The following is a 6,791-nucleotide window of genomic DNA, read 5'->3' as shown; positions in this document are numbered from 1 at the left end:
ACAATATTAGACCTCAGATTTATATATTGTCATTCACACGGTAATATTCATGAAATAACGTCTATAATTCACACTAATTCATTTTATATAATATTTAAATTGTGTCATTCACAAAATAAGACCGTTTAGTCAGTCGACCGTTCCTTTCTAATAAGATTACGAATCTTCCTAATAATCGCGAAAATTAGACCCAGGATTCACAAATTAATACCAACAAATAAGATTTCCAGGTCTTTTGTACATATTAAGATTTAAGATTCATAAAACAACCTCTTACATTCACAAAAGAACCTCTCAGATTCACAAAAATAAGATAAACAAATAAGATGTCCATATTTTTGGAAACCAATAATATGTTGCCAAACTAAAAAACTGCTCCTTTCAAAATTGTCAGTGTCTTCTTCAATCATCATATCTATTTCTCAAGGCTTAAGAAGACTCTTTCCTTCATTCTTCATCCTCATCCCCTTCCTCTTCTACTTCTTCGTCCGCTAGCTCTCCCTACGTAAAAGACAAAGCTGGAATTAGAAAGATGTTTACAAACATTAGATGTACAATAATAAAAGTGAGGATCATGCAAAATTGGGTGACACGACGTGAATCACATTCATATAAGCCAACTGTTGTCATTTATGTTACAAAGTGAGGAATTATATCGAGGTTACTACATACAATCGTCTCATTTACTGTGATTCACAAATAAAGATATGTGATTCACATAACAAGACCCAGGATTCACAAATTAAGACCTGGGATTCACAAAACAACCTCTGGGATTCTCAAAATAAGATAAACAGATAAATAAAATACTTGATTAATATCAGATGTAGTTGCGTAGATGAATACAAACCTGATTCACTGGAGGAAGGTCTGCAAAATCATATGGACAATTCCTTTTGTCGTGGTTACCCTTGCGCTTACGATTAGCACACAACCTTTTTGCTTTTTCCGCCTTCTTGATTGCCTTATTTTTCTTGCTCACCAACCGTTTACCACAGCCTTTGTTCCTAGACACATTAGGCGGTAAGATGTTGGTTTCTTCCGGAACCTTGCGGCCCAGTAGAAGCTCAATCAATTTGTTGTTTTGTCAACGGTTGAGTGTTTCCCTCTAGTTTTGTCCTGAATTCCTTGATTAACTTGGCAAACTCTCTCACATCCGACTCTTCTTTCCTTTTGAGCATACCAACATTAATCAATCTCGGACCACACCACAGACATTCCAATCTGTTTTGTCTTGGTATTGTTGTATTTCTCTAACGATTCCCCATTCCAATCATAAACGTCACTTTTGAGTGCATTCTTGCTCCACCTTTGCAAAATATATTTATCAGGTATATCCTTACTCTTTCCCGAACAAACCCAAATGATGTGACTGCATAAAATACCTCTCCTTTCAAACAGTTTACATGTGCACCTTACATCATTCGTGCTTCTACTGCACTCAACTGCAAATTTTAGTCCTTTCTTTGCATCCTCAACTAACGACACTTCAAAGTTCGTCACGGGATCTCAAGTGGAGTGTATCCAACCAAACTGCAGGTATTTATTGAAAGCTTCACCTGGTTTTGGAACTCATAGAACATCGCATGGGTATAGCTTCTCACCGCTTGTGTCTCCCATTTTGACCCATACAGTGTTTTTCGAGATTGAATTCGCATTCTCCTCTTCACGGAGCTTCAGCAGGTGCTTTTGGTGGTCAGTGGCGCTTTCATAGCGCACCAAGAACTCAGTTAATGTCCCGTATTTGTTTTCAAACCGCTTAAAGAAACTATTAGCACTCTCTGACCTTTGTGTAGTTCGTAGTAAACCGCCCATTGGCACATTTCTGAAATAAGCGGGTATCCATGTGTGTCTATCGTGAACTTCCCATTCAACCACGTATTGTCTTCCAAGGAGAAATCGTTCATGACTTTAAGCCACTTCTCTTCAAATTCCCCGGGCTCCAGGTCATCGTCCCATACAACACCGTTCAGACGGGTTAAAAAGTCGGTATCTCTACAAATTTTACTCCCAACCTTATCGGTTATTTTCTTCATGATGTGCCACATGCAAAACCGATGTTTATTTGTTTTGAACTTAGCTGCAATGAACAAAATCAAATTATCGACCGTCACCATCATTTTATAATAACTAAATTCACGCAGTTTCACATAACAAAGTCATATGATGCACTATTATGTAAATCTCAAGTCTTATCCTCAGATTCGGACTATAAATCATATAGCTTATTTTGTGAATCCTATAGCTTATTTTGTAAATCTGAGGGGTTATTTTGTGAATCTCATGTCTTATCCTCGGATTCGGACTATATAAATTTTGTAGTTAGTTTCGAAACATACCGGAACTGCTTTAATTATTCCCCGGGTCTTCGTCGGTGATGATGTAGTTAGGCTCCTTCCCACCCATAGTATGCTTTAAACCGGTCAAATACCCACATGAATGACTCCTCATTTTCATGTTCTATAAGCGCACATGCAAATGTGATTGACCTTTTATGATGGTCAATGCCCGTGAAAGGCGTGAACGTCATGTTGTACTTGTTTGTACCATAAGTTGGGTCGTATGAAACTCCATCCCCAAACAGAGCATACGCTCTTTGCATGTCACAATCCGTCCGTAAAAATCCTTGTCAATGCGTTCTTGGAATCTTTTTCATAAACAAAGTGGAGCCGTTTTGTTTCAGCTAGGGTGTCTAAGCGTGATTTGAACATTTCCCCATCATGACTGTTCATTAGACACTTCATTTCCCTCGAAAATTTTTGAATTGCTTGATCGTTGCCCCGACATTTTGAAAACCACTCAATTGTTGAGTGCATAGTTGGTGTGTTAAGCTAGGACCAACATTTGCTTTTGAATTGCTGACAATCATTTGCATATGAAATTCATTGATATTTTCAGCAAGTTTCTCAAATTCCTTATTTTTCACAACATCAAGCGGGTGATTGTGACCCTCAATAAACACGTCAACCATGTACTTGTTCTCATGGAACTTGAACTTTATCATTCTTTGGACAGCCCCACCTTCTAATCTTTGTTATTCTTGTGGTTGACCCTTTGTTGGAACTCTCCGCCTCTCCTCCACCTTTTTTTTTTCACCCTACGTTTAGCAAATGGTTTTTCGGTTTGCTCTTTGTACCACCTATTTCTCGTTATCTCGATACAACGGATTCATCCGCCTTTTAAACACCAGTTAGGGCAGGTCGTCTTTTCTTCTTATTACAACCTTCCCGATTGCAAACCATGCACTTTGTTCTGATAATATCATCACGAAACCTTTTGCTTGAAGATTTCCTTGATTTAAACCCACAAGCAACAAATCGTACGTTTCATAAAACAACATCGGCCGAGTCTAAGTCAATAAATGTTTTCCCAATCGTTGGTGTAAACTTTTCATCAATCCTATTTATCCATCGTTGGCTGCCACTCGGTGTGTAAGTTATAAGAGTAGTAGGTGTGGAAATAGTTGGTCTTTGTAGGGCTTGTTAAAACAAAGAGAGGTAGAAGCTTCACCGCAATTAACATTGGAATCAACAACTGAAAATTGTAGATTCACAAAATAAGCCAAAAGTGCAAGATAGGAGATTAACAAATAAAGTTCCACAATATTAGCATATAAGGTTCATAATCTCTGTCACAAACCAAGTTTCAGAATCTTATAGTCTATATTTCAATAAATAACCTACTAGATTCAAATAATTAGCTCTTATATTTACAAAATAAGCACTCTGATTCACAAAATAGACAATGTTAAACAATCTCTGCCACAAACCAAGCTTCATAATCTTATAGTCTATATTCACTAAATAACCTATCAAATTCTCATAATTAGCTCTTATATTCACAAAATAAGCTATCTGATTCACAACATAAGGAGAATAGCAAAACAATCTCAAAAAAATAACATCTCAAATTCATAAAAGATTGATGTTTCTTCGGTTCAATTAGTAAGTTTTGCCAAAAAGAGCAACATAGGAGATTCACAAATCAAGTTTCACAATATTAGCATCTAAGTTCCTCTGTCACAAACCAAGTTTCGGGATATTAGTCTATATTTTCAAAATAACCTCTCAGATGCACAAAATTAGCTCCTAGATTCGCAAATAAACTTCTCAGATTCACAAAACCAGACCAAAATAACGTCTCAAATTCATAAAATAGGGACAAAACAGAATACCTGTTGCAATAGCACTCTTATCAGGAGTCGCTGTAGTATCAGGAGTTAGACCTGCAACATCAGCAGGAACACTATAATAAGTAGGACGAAATTGATAAATTTTGATCAAATTCAGGATATTATAGCATACATTCACAAAATAACTTCTCGGTTTACAAAATTCACTCTTAGATTCACAAAATAACCTCACATATTCACAAAATCAGGATAATAGCGAAAAAAAGGAGATTACCTGTTTCAACAGCAATATTATCACCAGTTACTGTAATGTCTGTAATCTCCATTGAAATTGAAGCTGCAACGTCAATTTGAGCCTTATTAGCTCTTATATTAACAAATAAAGTTTCACAATAATAATGTTTCAAATTAACAAAATAGTAGGAACACCATAATAAGTATGACATCGACAACCATAGATAAGAAAGCATGCAATATTACTGATACAAGACAATTAAAGCATTCAATGGTGCGGACTTGTGCAAACTTTTCAGAATTTGTCATCTTATTTAGTTTTAATCTTACCCAGGTTGTATATATTAGTTATTTAAGTTTCACAAAATAACCTTCTAGTTTCACAAACTAGGGTCTCTGATTCACACAATAAGAAATAAATAAATTGCATCAGTAACGTTTAACAACAGAGATTCACAAAATAAGGCCCAAGATTCACTAACTATAGGCTGAGATTCACCAAATAAAGTCCGAGATTCACTAAATAAAGTATCAGATTATCAATTCAAATAATTAAAAAAAAATTGGTGAAGATTATGAATTCACTTTTAAGAAAAGGTCAGGTTGTATGTATCTAGATATTTTGTTGATTTGTTAAGAACAATTCCATTCCCAAGAAAAGGACATTGAACAATCAAGCATTCAATCAAAAAATTTAATATATGGGTAATGTGAACAGAGCACTCGTTGATGATTGTGCCAAATACCAGGCCTATAAATATCTAATTTCTGAAACATAATAGTATATACCAATAACCTCTCTTCTCTCTTCTGTAAAACATTTCAAAAATCCCTATTGCACACAATGTCTCATTTATTTGTATTTCCCTATACTTGTGTTTTGGCGAATGTTCCAGGTTATATGAATCAAAAAGGGAAGTATGTTTGTCTGACCTCTCTAAATTGGCTGATTGTTTAATGAGCCAAGGTTATGAGATAGAGTCTTTGGTGCCTGTTATCCAAAGGACTTGTCATTTTATGGGATTAGTACTAATTCAATTTGGCACAAATGACAATGGCTGCAAACAGGCTTTTAAGTTGCAGGAGAAGTTCGAGCAGTTTGGGCGTACTAGATCTGAATGGCTGGCTACCTATTCCCGAGTTCAGGGGCCCTTTCTATGGGTAGCATCAAGGCTTGATTCAAAATATTTTAGCTACACTCCAGATGTAGAAGAGTCCCATAATCATCTAAACATGCGGGAAGATCACTTTCACATGCGGATGAATGCTTTGCACCTATAGCTATATCAATATTGCTCTATGTGCATTGCCTCGAACAAATAGGGGTGATTGATAAACTAAACAAATATCATATCTTGCTTAATTTTTCAGCTTTTCATTTATTTTATTTTTGAATGTTGTTGTTTAGTTAATTCGAAAGCCATGAACCTGCGAAATTTTATGTGATGAAAAATTACAAGATTTTTAAGTTTTCTGAATATTATATTTAGCTCTTATATTCACAAAATAAGCACTCTAATTCACAAAATAGACAATGTCAAACAATTTCCGCCCGATCCAAGTTTCAGGATATTATAGACAGTTTATATTTTCAAAATAACCTCTCCGATGCACAAAATTAGCTCCTAGATTCGCAAAATAACCTCTCGATTCACAAAACCAGAACAGTTTATATTTTCAGAATAACCTCTCAGATGCACAAAATTAGCTCCTAGATTCGCAAAATAACCTCTCAGATTCACAAAACCAGAACAGTTTATATTTTCAAAATAACCTCTCAGATGCACAAAATTAGCTCCTAGATTCGCAAAATAACCTCTCAGATTCACAAAACCAGAACAAAATAACGTCTCAAATTCATAAAATAGGGACAAAACAGAATACCTGTTGTAATAGCACTATTATCAGGAGTCGCTGCAGTATCAGGAGTTAGACCTGCAACATCAAAAGTAATACCATAATAAGTAGGGCGAAATTGATTATTTTTGATCAAATTCGGGATATTATAGCCTACATTCACGAAATAACTTCTCAGATTTACGAAATAACTTCTTAGATTCACAATATAACCTCACATATTCACAAAATCAGGAGAATAGCAAAACAACTTCATAAAATAGCGAAAAAACGGAGATTACCTGTTTCTGTGGGGTAATATCCGTATAAGACCCTTTAAATTTAGGACTATAACGTAAATTTAACATGTGAAATATGGTCATAAACCAAATGCAATAATGAAACGATAAAGATAAAGAATCAACCTCGGGTCCTTTGATGCACGGCGTAAAGAACAGAAATCAACAGAGATTCCCTCCTAATTGTTGCACCCAAGACCGTCCGAGAAATGCCCTTGTGCTAGAACGTGTTCTCCGATTGCCTTGCAATATTGGGAGAACTTGATGTGAGTTTTTCTCGAGATGTGAGA

General features: G+C 35.6%; 1 long non-coding RNA gene across 1 annotated transcript; it reads right to left on the bottom strand.

Annotated features, from left to right (window-relative positions):
* Nucleotides 1-217: 217 nt before the first annotated feature.
* On the bottom strand, nt 218-6,304 carry LOC141585765 (uncharacterized). The gene is made up of 4 exons (XR_012519403.1): nt 6,251-6,304; nt 4,407-4,469; nt 4,175-4,225; nt 218-501 (listed from the first exon to the last, which is right to left on the bottom strand). It is a non-coding gene; the product is annotated as an uncharacterized LOC141585765 (long non-coding RNA).
* Between the last annotated feature and the right edge of the window lie 487 nt (nt 6,305-6,791).

The sequence above is a fragment of the Silene latifolia genome, chromosome 6 (genome assembly GCF_048544455.1).
Source record: "Silene latifolia isolate original U9 population chromosome 6, ASM4854445v1, whole genome shotgun sequence".
NCBI lineage: Eukaryota > Viridiplantae > Streptophyta > Magnoliopsida > Caryophyllales > Caryophyllaceae > Silene > Silene latifolia.
Note: the sequence above shows the minus strand (reverse complement) of the source record. Positions and strands in the feature narration are given on the sequence as shown.